Below are 12,465 nucleotides of genomic sequence, written 5' to 3' on the forward strand. Positions count from 1 at the left end.
TGCTTTTAATTAATGGCAATTAAACCATGCCTGTTGGCTTGGCCTATGGCAATTGTTCCCTGCAAAAAGGAGGCCGAGCTGGTGACAAGCATTTGAATCCGCTAAGTTCTGTCAAGGGAGCTGACTCTGCAGGCATCAAAACCAAACTAAATCAATAAAAGAATTAAACTTTTATAAATTGCATTTTGACAAGTATCAGATACCGTTAAGCTTTGATATTATGAATTCCTCGGAGGAGATGCAAACAAGAAGGGCCGCAGTTAGAGATCCAAACAATCAAAGAGGCTTGTTAACATGCGCTGTCAAATGCATCAGTGCTATTAATTACTACAAATTAATGTGACTCTCTCTTCCTCTGGTGATTGGAATAATAATCAGCTGGATTCATGGAATGAGCACAGAGAACATATGCAGCCCTGCCAAAAATAATAATTTAAGAAACCAGGAGACATTTGCAATCTTTATGCTTACAGGCTTGATAATTTGCTTGTTGCTAGTGTGTCCCACTTTACCCCATCCTCCTGATTGCTGGGAACTCTCTCATCTGCATCCCAAACGGACACGCTCTCACTCCCTGGCTGCAGCAGCACTTGCCCTGATGATGAAGTCTTTCTCCTCTTCAGCAGAGCTGTGAAGGCAGAAGGACACAGAGCCAAACATCTCCCCCTGGCCAGCCAGGCAGCACTATGGCCCTTGCTGTGGCCACAGCCCATTCCCTGTAGCTGGGGCTGCCCAGGGACCACAGAGACCCCTCTGCTACTTCAGCTCCTGCACCCCACAGGAAGTCACACACTGGAAAAGAGAATGGTATATTTGCTACATGTGGAGGAGGCAAGGAGATATAAAACCACAATGTATGTACATCTGTCAGGCTCAGAGCCTATTGCAGTAGCACAGGGTAGGAAAAACAACACTGTATTCTCTTCATCCAGTGAAATAGCATTTCCAGTGCTAGCACAGAAATAAGCCAACCCAGGAGGCACGGTAACGCCTTCCCACAAGAAGATTAACCATCCTTGAGCTTTTGGTTTCTTCCCATGCTCAAGCAACAATGCCCTTGCTACTGCAGTAGTTTTCAGCTCAAACTACCCCTTGCACAGGGCACAGGGCAGAGCTCTGAGCATCACTCCACTCTTCTGGTTTTACCACTACCACAAGATACTGACTTGTCATGGCCTCTGCACTTAGAAGAACCCCTCTAGCTATGGTAGACTTTAGAGAAGTCCTGTATTTTTCTCTACTCATACAACCAGGAAAAAGAGAGTTGGAGACAGGCTTTTGGGGATGAGAGAGTCTGAGGTTCTCTGGCTTGGTGGTGAGTGATCAGTCCAAACACATTATGCCTTTACTCAGGCCCAACTCTCTGCCTTCAGACCCACAGAGCAGTGTGTGATAGTCATGGGAAGCAGAGTTCTCAGGCACCCTGGAACCAGGAGGCCAGGTTTGCTGGGGAGAGCCTTGGCTGTAACCCAGCTTGCAGGGAGATCTGAGGCAGCCAGCATAAAGGCATGTCAGAGTGGAGGAAAGCCTGATCCAGGGACACCCTCATCCCACTGCTGCTGGAGGGCTCAAGCACTGTGCTTGAAGCCAGAGCTGAAGGCAGGGCTCGGGAAGAAGAGCAGATGTGTGAGGGAGAGACGAGAAGCATAAAATTGATCGATGTCATTTTATGTTCCCTTGAACACTGTATACCCCAACCTTTGCCCACGGGACCACAGGGATAAGCAGGGTGGCACACTTCTTACAGTCCTGAAAAGGAAATGGGAGCAGAGGAGAAGAACAGGACAGTTGTGCCAGCCCTGTGCAGTGCATGGGAGAGCTTCAAGGCGCTTTGCACTAATGCACCAGGGTCAAAGTCTTCATCCCCATATGCCTCTTTGTACAGACCAATAAATCCATTTCCCTGGACCAGGTGGGTAGAATAGCAGATTTCTCAATCAACTAAGAGCTAACGAAGCCTCCTATCTCTTACCACCCAACATGCACTGCTTTCCAAGAAGAGCCGTGTCTCAGCCCCATAGGTGCTGTACAGGTCTCTGTAGCCACACACCAGAGAAATGTGACACATCCATCTTGCAGGCAGGAAGCAAGGGCTGAGCAGAGCCCCTGCTTCTCAGCAAAAGCAGGTTCTCTGACAGGTACCCCACTGATGCAGGATAACAGGCACCATGATGGAACTGAAGGACAGTTTCTGAGTACAGTGAGATGAATTAACATGACACCATCTGGCAGCAGTTTTTCATTTGTGACAATATTTAAAACATAATTTGAGCTCAGGCAGTGATAAATAGGTCTCAGATCTCACCTGACTTCAGTAACCTCTTGACCTGGGCATATTGAGTCATTTATCTGAAGCTGTAGATTCCAATATTTTGTTGCTGTATCTAATCTAAATAGACTTCTGGGCACCACCCTTATGGCACCCTGGTAATCCTGGATTGATCCTGTTGAAGCAAGTGGAAGCAATGACATCTATGTCTGTCTTTCATCAAATACACGATGAAAGTTGATCATGTTTAAGCATGTTCTCCCAGCTGGAATCTGTAACAGAAAAAAAGCCATGATGCATTAGTGTTCCCAAACATCTAATGGTGGAGTGGAGAGGGGCATTTTAATATTACTGTTACAGTTATTTCCTTTAAAATCTTCGTTTTCATTCTCTCAGTCTGAACATCACTTATGATGGCTTTAGCATGTGTATATATATCTAGGCATGTATGTACACATATAGATACTTGAGTCTCTATACAAATAAATAAACCTTTAGACAGAACAGCATGACAGCCAAAACTTTCAGATGAAAACATGGTGTGAAAATGTAGGATGTCTCTTCTCTTTATGTTTTATGGCAAATGCAAAGGAAATTTATTGCTTCAGATATGTGCAATCATTTTTATCTGATTACCTGTAGATGTTCTGTATGGCTCTGTGTAGGAGACAGTACATTCTCTGTCCCCTGCAGACACCCCAGTTTATTATAAGCTTACTTCCATTTTTTTCACATATCTTTATGAATTTGAAGGAGCTGCTTAGAATTTGTCACTTATTTTTAACAATATAATTTTCTTTGGAAGGAATATTCCTGCTAAGCTTGACATGTGATATTTAATCACATATTGACCACTCAGGATTATTTTAATGCTTTCTGTCAGTTCCAGTACAGCAGGCAGAGTTCAAGCAACACATTTGCCTGGAGTTCAGTATTCATTTAAATCAAATTTGTCAGCTTTCAATTTTTTTAAATGTAATATTTTATTTTTATTAAATGCAAGTTAATAATGCCTTGTCAGGCCAAGGGCATATTTTAATGTGAACTCAGATGTTAAGTGAAATTGGAGTCATAACACCCTGCTAATAGACTCATATAATCATCTTAATGCCAGCATCTCAACCTAACACAAACACGTGCTGGCTTTGTGTTCAGTTGTCTCAGGGAGCCTTTCCAGATGCATAAAACACCCACACAAACACACACATCCTTTAAATGCATGTGCTCCTGGGGTGAGTGCCTATGATGCTTGTGTATATTGCTTAAAGATTTCCACATGCTCTTTTTTCCTCTTCATAAGGCATTGTTCTTGACTGGTGACATAAGAGCCTTGGTTATTAATGCTGTCTCTTCTCAGCTTCGTCTTTAATTTTCCATGATGCTATCTATAGTGACTTGATTTGGGTTTTTCCTGACAATATGTATGCGTGCAATCGTACGCATATGAATACAGCTTTTCTGCAGAGGTGCAAACATGCCCACCATACATGCAGCCTTGGGTACATCTGGCTGCACCTACGTTAGACACATGCATGCACACGTACATAGAGCATTTATGCACTGCAAGCATGCAGAGAGTTTGTCTGTTCACACAACACACTGTGTGACACGCACCCACACACGACAGGTAAACCTCCGCCATATTTATCTTTACCTGAGTGAAGAATTATCACTCTTCTTGTTCACAAAGACAAATGTAGCAACGAGCAGCTGTTGCAGGTTAGAAGGTAAGAGATGGATGGAGACTGATCCAGCTTTCTAAACATACTGTAAACCACAGCACTGTAAAGCAGCAGTGTCACAGAGGGTGATAAAGCATTGCCTCTTTACCAAGCATTTCCCAGAAGCAGGAGAAACCCAGGTCCCCACACGGCACCTGTGGGCCCCAGAGCCATTCAGCGCCATGCCTTGCTGGGGTGGGCAATGGCACCTTGTCTTTCAGATCATGGGCTCTGGAGGGGCACAGGTCAGCTGTGGCAGAGCCAGCCCTGCCTGCCAGCTGTGGTGGCAGTGGGGCGGGGCAGTGGCACTGCCACCACAGCTCATTGGCACCCTTGTCAGCCCGGGGCAGCAGCACAGAGAGGGACACACTCCTGTCACCAGCGCACCCTGTCCCGGGCCGGGGCTGGAGCCCGTTATCCCACGCAGCAGAAACCCGCACCTGCCTCCCAGGAAAGCCAGGCTCCCACGAGTGCAATTCCAGCTCAGGGTAATCATGGTGAAGGGGGGAGGGAGATGCACTGAGGGTAAGCAATGTTTTCCAGTGACATCTGAGAGGGGAGAATGGTCACCACTACAGGGAGAGAGTGCAAGGCTGTGAGGAGGGTCAGGACCATGGAACCAGAGTTTGTAATTTAGAAGTACCCAAAGGATATTCCAAGACTGATCCAGGCATTCAAGACACTTGTGTCCAAGGCTGATCTCATGAGCTGAAGAGAGCTGTGGAAAGGTTTTAAGAACAAAGGATTTGGTTTCTCCACAGGTTTCTCCATTTTGAACATGTCTTCCCTGCCTCTGAGGAAAGAGGTCCAGTGTTATTTCCCCAGGCAGCTCTAGAGAGCTGTTTTCAGTTTTTATCCTGTCCCTAGTAGAAAGTCAGAGAGAAGGAGCCATAACACCCATTCCCTCCCATGAAGAAAGTGTCTCCCCAGGTCCCAGGGAGCCCCCAGTGCAGAGCAGCACCATTGTCCCTTCACCACTCAATTGAGCAGGACAGCAAAGCAGCCCCTGTCCCAGGGGTGAGAGAGGATCAAGTGAAGCATATTTGAAATGGAGACATTTGTTTTTCCTATGCTGACCTCCACCACACAAACACGTAGCAGCAAGCAGAGGTACTGAGCTTTCCTTCCCAGCTTTCCCTCCTCTGCCAAGGGCAGCAGCACAGATACCCTGTGCACGTTCACTGGGCTGTCCCACATCTCTGCAGGGACAGGTAGGTTCATACTTCCCACAGCCTTCACTGAAAGCCAGGGGTATAGGCAAGCCCCTCTCCAGCAGGGAGCCCACCTATCTGTGCGTTAAAGATGCAGCTCTGGCACCATTTCCTTATGCTTTACTTTTAATTGCATCTGTTTTTAAAAATCCCATAGGGCATGCAGAAAACCTGCATGCAATATCCAACTCTCAGCATGAGCCCAGATCCCGTGAGCCTCTGTAGCCCTGGTTTTCCCCAGTTTATGGGTATTTCAATTGTCATTGTTTCCACCACCCTGGGCTAACCTTCCCACCCAGTGCCACCCCCAGCACAGAAGGGAACATACCTCTGTCAGGCCTTAATACCCTTCAGTGGGTTTTCCGACTGATCAGGTACCTTCTGATCTCCAGAGTGATGTGAGGATCCTTTTTCCAAGCCCCCATCCATCATGGCCAGTGTTTGGGAGTTGCTGTCTGGATTCCCATTGGTGCTGGGGGTGGACCATAGATAGGCCAACAGAGAGGGCAGCTCAGGACCCTCTCAGAGCCAGAAACTGGCATCCTGCATCCTGTAGATGGGAAAGAAAGGGTGCTGAAAATGTGCATCCAGGTACAAAGTTTTTATTCTGTTTCCACTCTTTGATTGGTACCTGAGAGCAGCAATGCCTTGGGCAGACTTGGACTGGCTGCAGCCAAACCCGTGCCCGTGAGCTCTAGGGCAGGGCAGGAGGGGCAGTGGGACTCCTGCCCTGCCACTGCTGGTGGGCTGTGCTTAGGCACGTGGGATGATGCTCCAGGAACAGTTTCTCAGGCTTCACTGCTCTCTGAAAGCCAAAAACGAGAGGCTGTGCAGAGGAAAGAAGAAGCTGCACCTCTTGTCACACAGCTCAGCTGCATCTGCCACCACAGAGAACACTTCCACCACGCCTTTCCACGGAGAGAGAGAGAGAAGAAACCCCTACAAGATTCTTGTACTTTTCCTGACTGCTTCGCCCCCTGGAGACTTGTCTAAGGAAGGAAGACATTGCAACTGTATTCCCAGGCCTTGCTTGCACATCCATCCTGCTGTCCTGGAGCAGTGCTTCCCATCACGGAATGCACGCCTCTCCCACCCCACTCTGAGCTCCGTGCAGAGCAGTCAGAGCTAATGCTGTTATACCGTCATAAATCTGCTGTAACAGAACATCAGCCCAAAGAGGTTCACATCCATTTATATGTTCATTCAGACTGTCCAGACACAATAAGTCTGTCATGATCAAAAATGCAATAACGTGGCAATAAGGCATGTATATTAATTATAACTGCAGTTCAAACATGAGCTAGTTTACATAAGAGTAATTAAAATCACAATTGACCTTTTGTGGAAACATACAGTTATGCTTAATTCTAGCCACTAGCATTCAAGACTTTTATTTAAATGGTATTTCCAATTCATAATTATATCATTTTTGAAAACTATTTTTATGGCAAACTGAAAATTACTTGTATCCTATGTCTTTGTTCTTTATACAAACACACTCATATTCTCAGGAAAATGGTCTAATACGCAAGAGCAGATTAAAATAGATACATATATATATTTATTCTAAAAGTACTTGATTTTTCATTTGTAAAGCAGTTATCTTTACCCCTTATCTAAGAATGAACAAATAACATCCAGTCATGTGAGACTCTTATCTATTTACTTCTCAGTTCTTCTGTACTATTTATTGTTTCTTGCATCAGTCAGAGAAATCCCATTTTTAATGAGGAACATATATTTCATATCACATCACTACCTTTCACGATTCCAGCACCCTACAAGGCAGCAGTAGCCTCAGGGGTCAGGGAGAGGCAACCAAAGCAACATCAGGAAAAACTTCTGCAGGAGGAAAATGGGAATAGTCCCTCCAATTTTAGCTGCCTTTAAAGTCCATGGGTCATTTTGCAAATCTCTCTCCGTGCCAGGATGCCTGGCAAGAAAATGACCTCGATTTTGAGGGAAGGGCTTGGAGGGGTCCGTTGGTGAGCAGGAATGTTTCGCATGAGCAGGGACAGCTGGGGCAAGCCCACCATTTGCAAACGTGCCTGTGGTTATGCTTTCAAAAGGTGGCACTTATGAATAATAATATGCATAATCTATCTTGTGCCCAGGCAGGAGAGAAAACATAAGTGGACAAGCCTGAAGGCATGGCCGTCTATTAAAGGTTGCTTGGGAATTCTCTGCAGAGTTAGGGCAAAACTGTGCTGCTAAACATGGCTGGGGGATTTGCATGTTTAAGAAAAGAGGACTAATTGAAAACCTCTCTCTTCTGGATGAGTGATTTACATTTCTTACAGATCAAATTACAGAAGGTGAAATACAGTTTTGCCCTTTTGTTATTTATTTGATTGCAAGCTTTCATTGCTAACTTTTGTTTTTATTAAAGAGCTTCAATGCACACTTCAGGGAAAAGTCCAAATTCCCAACCCATGATAAACACCTAAAGCATAAACCCTGCAGAAATTCACAATCCTGCTTTGTTCTGTGGCCATTTGTAGACATCTTGAATTAAGCACACATGGCTCAGGATCTTAGTAATTAAGTATAAAAATAATAAGAAAATTGCAAAAACACACACACACTCTTCTACCTATCACTGCAAATGTAATCCAGGTCTATTCCCATCAGCAGTGAGGACAGTAAAACATAAGGGAAAGACATATTTGATTTTGAAGTAGCTCAAGAAATAATGAGAATAGCATCTTGGGCTTTTCCCAGAGAAACATCCATTAGGCTGACTTTTGTTTTCCATTTGTTTATGTAATGCCTCAACTGCTTTCTTTTAAAAGAAAGAAAAGAAAATTGTATTATTTAAAAAGAAGAAATAAGCATCTAATTCTGGTGAATACACTTCCTTTGCACTGCTAACACTGTCCCCAGGAACCATGGGAAATTACTTCTGCTCCCAGTGAGGTAACCCAGCCCAGGAAAGGGCTCCCACCAGCTCAGAAACAAGGCTGGCATGGAGCTGAGGAAGGAGCTTCAGAAAACCCAGCATTTTATCTGAGGGCCAGGGAAGAAGAGCAGATGAGGAGGAGCTCTTCCATGAGATGTCAACTTGCCTTCAGCAGGAGAAAGTCTGTAGCTGGGGACACCACTAACACGATGCTCATTAGAGATGTGATGCTGAGAATACTCCCATCAGTATGAGATTTCTGGATGTGTGGCTCAGCTGATGGCTCACTCCAGCAGTGACAGCACCTTGGCAAGCAACAGGGACTAAAGTCACCTCTGGGGCAGGAGACCCACACTCACCACTTATTTATCACACCTCAAACAGCCCAGCTGCAGAAGAGTATCAGAGTGCTGGTATTTTAATTGAAGATGGCTGTACGAGCAGCAGAGAACCTCATCACCTCAGTGTTGATAAGAGGTAGGGGGAAGGAGGGAGGGTAGCAGCAAATCACAGATAGTGGTTTTCTAAGTCCATGTACACAAGAGGGAGAGCACAATGAAAACTGGAGATAACAACACTCAAGTATAAAGCATCAAACATTTCAACTTTAGTACTGCTGCTGAGGCCAAGCAAAAAAAAAAAAAAAATCTGTTGGCATGGGGAGGAAACACATCTCTGGATTTTGATAAAGCTATGGGAGGTAATTTGGAGGATGGATTCTCTGGGCCAGTTAAAAGTGGTTGTGCTCTGCTGAAATAAATTCCACCCTGGGATTTAGTACAGCAAGTTCTCTGAAGATGCCGTAGTGGGTGAGATGGCAGCCCAGGGGTTTCCCACACTCTACCTCTGGGTGTTCCAGGAAAGCAAAATTAAGTGCTGAGAAGAGGGGGGAATGCAAGAGGAATCCAATATCAGGCTTTCTGCTGGCATCACTGCTGCTAATCGTCTCCATACATGTGAACTGGGTGTAAAATGTTCCCACATCAGAGCTGTAGTTGTGCCTAGGTGTAAATTACTACACAAGGTTCAAGGCAGCTCTCAGCCATGTCCACGCTGCCTAATTAGCAGTTGTTAGTGTGGCGGAGCTATAAAGTGCTAATATTCAAATGTTATGACTGTGATGCCTCTTGCCAAAATCCATAAAGTGTTTGGAAGCTGGCTAGTGTTACTGACGAAACTCTCTCTTCCCTCTCAAGCAGAGGATCAAAGGCAGCCATGCTAATTAACCTCTCCTTTTAGAGCATCTATGGTGAAAATGTAACGCTGCACCAGGGCTGCTGCCACAGCAGTGCCTGGCCCTGACAGGAGATGCTGCAGCGCTGCAAGAGCAGAGCTTTTGCTTTTTGCCTCATACAAGGCAGCCCCCTCATTTGGGTATTGCTGTTCTGGGTGGCAAAGACAAAAAACCAAATATTTTTTGTTAGACTGTTATTTTAAAACTAAGCTCTTTGACTCACACAGTCAACCTCTAAAACAAGGCCTACAGGACTGCAGAAGAGCACTCATATAACATATAGTACTTGACATTGCCTATGGCTAAATATAGGGAACAAGATGTTCTCTGTGGCCATACCAAGCTTCCTTAGTCATATACACTTTAATCTAAGCCCTGCTACAGGGAGAGATCCCTGGCCCCGTTCTCCCTTCCGAGCGGCGGCGGCAGGGCGAGCGCAATGTGCGCCCGCTGAAGCATGGCCAACGCGACACCAAGGCTCAGCTCCACACAGATCAACCCAGTCAGGCAGGAGCGTGCCCTTGGTGCAGCTAATTTCAGAGTTATTTCCTATGGTTAGCATCAAAGACATTTTCTGCTGCATGCATGCATGAAATTATGGCTCGCTAATTTCATAAATGGCAGAGTGCATATCTGACCCTCTTCTCCCCCAGATCCCCTGAAAATGTGTGTGTTGTACCCAGCCAGCAGGGCCCGTGGTGCAGGGGCATCCCTACCCCAGCCACAGCATCTTCTGGAGGAGAGAGCCACAAGAAAGGAGCTGCTTCAGGACCCTCACTGTGGGCCCATCTCCCCCAGGAAGGTGGTCCCAGGAACCCAGATGGGGCCTGTGAATCCACAGGGATTCAGTCAGACTCACCCACAGGGATGTTGACACTGAAGGTCCTGAGCTTACAGCCATCTGGAGAAGAAGTTGGCACCGTCATCCATGCTTTGCCACTGGAAAAGGGACTTCCCAGAGATGGGTCAGCTTTTCCCAGGTACAACAGCAGCAGATCTAGGCAAAACAGCTCCATTTCTTCTATCTGTGGAACACACAACCTTCTTCAGCCAGCCAAATTCTCGGGAGAGATCCTCATTTTATATCACCTTTACAGCACTTTCAAACCCCCAAGGACTCGTGCTTGAAACACACACAGTGAGTTGACTAACAGACCTGGGTTTGCCAACACAGCTTGGTCCAAGTCCAGACACAAAGAGAAACCCCACTGAACTCTGGGCCTGGCCTCACAGGAAGGTGAGGAGAAGGGCCTTGCTCACCCAGCTCTGTCCTCCTCTGCCCACAGCAGCCAAGAGATCTCTGGTGTCTGGTTCAGCAGGTGAGAGCATGGGATGAGCTGGATGGGGCTGGAAACCTCACATAACTCTCTGAAAAAAAATCCTATTAAAAAGTGAGTTTTCCCAGCAAAAAGAAAAAACACAAATCTCATCAAAAGCAGTAGAGCTTCTCAGCAAGATGGGCACTGGCAGAGCTGGGCTTGGTCACACCACATGGAAGGGAAGTTCCTGTGACTGAGAAGCAAATGGGTATCTGCAGCACAGCAGAAAGTTGCTGCTTTTTCAGTGAAATCAAATCCCAGCTACCTCCTTTCACACACAGAAACTTCACAGATGCACTACAGGATATTTCATTACTAAATATTTTGAATTTTCAACATGAGAAATATTACCTAGCACTAGTTGCATTATTTGCTTCATAGGGAAGGGATTAACATTTCTGAGACTCAGAAAAGAGGCATATACCACCAAAGCAAGAAAATATGATTATTTCTTTGTTTTCACAGGTCCTCATGCAGGCAACTGCAGGTCTTGAAGATACTCTGACACAGGCCTGGAGTGTATAGCACTCCTTCATTTGCACTTCAAGCGCTCTGAATCTGGGCAAGGACTCCAGTCTCAGAGGCAGATTCTTCAGCAGTTTACATCATGTAAGTGGGAGGTTATTCCTGATTTATGCTAGCATGGCTGAATGTAGCACCTGTTCCCGTGTATTTATGTTGTCCATAAAAGATTTATAATTTTTTTTAAAGAGACAGAAATTATTGTCTCATTTATACTAGTGAACACTTGAATAGCAAAACTGACTCCAGATAGTTGGAATGTCTTAGGGAGTAGATCTGGCCCAGTGGCTTTATTTCTGGAGCTATGCTTCACCTCCGAATTTTAAAAATGGTATATTCATGCTCTGAGGCAAATCTCATTTTCCAGCTCAAACACTTTATGCAATATTTTAGTAGGCCGTTTCATACTGCTGTACAGCCTCCAATTTTAAGAATTATCAATAATGTATTCTTCCATGTAACCTCTTTAACACTCACAATAGAATAAAATAAAAACACATCAACAAAAAAATTGTCTGTGCTTGGCAATGCTGTGTGAATGTTAAATTTCCCATTTCACAATGCAGCCATCACTATAAACTCTGAGGGCGGATTAACGCTCTTCTGGTACTTCACTGTATCAGAACACGGATTTGCAGACAACAGCTGCAGCAAATTCCCTTGACTGAGAAGAATTACAAGTATTATCACCTAGATCATTAAACTGGGTTCATAGATTGCAGAATGTCTTCAATCAATTCATCTAAGATAACTTGAAGCCAGCTGGACCCCCTCAGTGAGAACTTGACTTAATTGGCCAATAAGTGGCTGGAAAAGGTGCATGCGATTTGATAAAATTACAGACTGCAGAAGCGATTACAATTTGGAGAACCACAGAGGGTAGCCTCCGGGTCAGCCCTTTTGGAGAGGGCTAAGTTAATGTCCACTATTAAGTGCTGCTGTGAAAAATGTTGGCCCACTTGGTGCTCAGATGTAAAGTGTATCCAGGTCATTCCTCAGCTGATGGAGGGAGAGATGTGCACATTTATCACTGCTCTGGCCTCATTTCTGCCTTGGTAATAGTCGTACACTAACAACTGCTGGCAGTTTCATGGTTTTCTGGGTACCCTTCATTTTATTGGCATAACTAAAATATTATCTGAGCAAAGCAATCCATCTGCTAAAGAAAAACACTTTCCTTCAATTATGTCCCCCGAGTCTTTTCTTAAGAAAGGTTAAAACACCAGGAAGTTGAAAAATATACATTAGTTTGTTTTTATTTTTTCCAATCTACTGCAAATATGCTTGCTT

Source organism: Passer montanus, unplaced genomic scaffold (assembly GCF_014805655.1).
Source record: "Passer montanus isolate IOZ18808 unplaced genomic scaffold, ASM1480565v1 scaffold60, whole genome shotgun sequence".
In the NCBI taxonomy this organism is placed as follows: domain Eukaryota; kingdom Metazoa; phylum Chordata; class Aves; order Passeriformes; family Passeridae; genus Passer; species Passer montanus.